The 762-nt window shown below is 33.2% G+C and overlaps 1 non-coding gene across 1 annotated transcript; it reads right to left on the bottom strand.

Moving 5' to 3' along the window:
- Nucleotides 1-434: 434 nt before the first annotated feature.
- Nucleotides 435-550, bottom strand: LOC118930105 (U5 spliceosomal RNA). Its single transcript, XR_005031883.2, has one exon. It is a non-coding gene; the product is annotated as a U5 spliceosomal RNA (small nuclear RNA).
- Between the last annotated feature and the right edge of the window lie 212 nt (nucleotides 551-762).

Genomic DNA, 762 nt, shown 5'->3' with positions numbered 1-762 from the left:
GGTAGTGGAAGAAGATAATTAATTTGCTATAAGAATATACAAGTTCTGCTTGTTCAATATTCTAAACACAAAGGTACTATTCCTATACATCCTTACCAAATGTTTCCAGATTATACTATCATTATATGTAAATATATACATACACACACACATATGCTATATATAAATACACACACACACACAGAATTATATGCTTGCCCCCCGGTGTGAATATAATACCTGTTTCAGCAACTACCAAACAAGACTTAGTATGGTTGTGGAAGAGCTGTCTTTTTATGATTTCCAGTTTCTTTAAATTAGTCTACTTATTGAGAAGTAATATGGTACTAACTGTGCAGTTGCATTTTCTGAGTTAAGATGAGTCTTACTATATGCAAGGTTCAGCCTTTAGAGGAATAGCAAAACTATTACAGTTGGAAATTTTTTTTTTCTTCAGCCTTGCTCAAGCAAGGCCTCAAAAAATTAGCTAAAAACTCACAATTGTTCCTCTCCACGGAAATCTTTAGTAAAAGGCAAAAGATTTATGCGATCTGAAGAGAAACCAGAGTATACAGTTGGAAATTTAAGTTAGAATCCAGCTCCTATTCAGAAAGAGAAACTGTCTAACATTTTCCCTTCAATGAAGTTTCATATTTCTATGGCCACTGGCCAAAGCTGTTTTTTTTTTTTTTCTCTGCTAAATATCACCAGGATCAAAATGCTTTGATTTAATGTACATTTGACCATAAACAGATGGGAGGGAAAAAACAGTAGAGATAATTC

The sequence above is a fragment of the Manis pentadactyla genome, chromosome 5, assembly GCF_030020395.1.
Source record: "Manis pentadactyla isolate mManPen7 chromosome 5, mManPen7.hap1, whole genome shotgun sequence".
Lineage (NCBI taxonomy): Eukaryota > Metazoa > Chordata > Mammalia > Pholidota > Manidae > Manis > Manis pentadactyla.
Note: the sequence above shows the minus strand (reverse complement) of the source record. Positions and strands in the feature narration are given on the sequence as shown.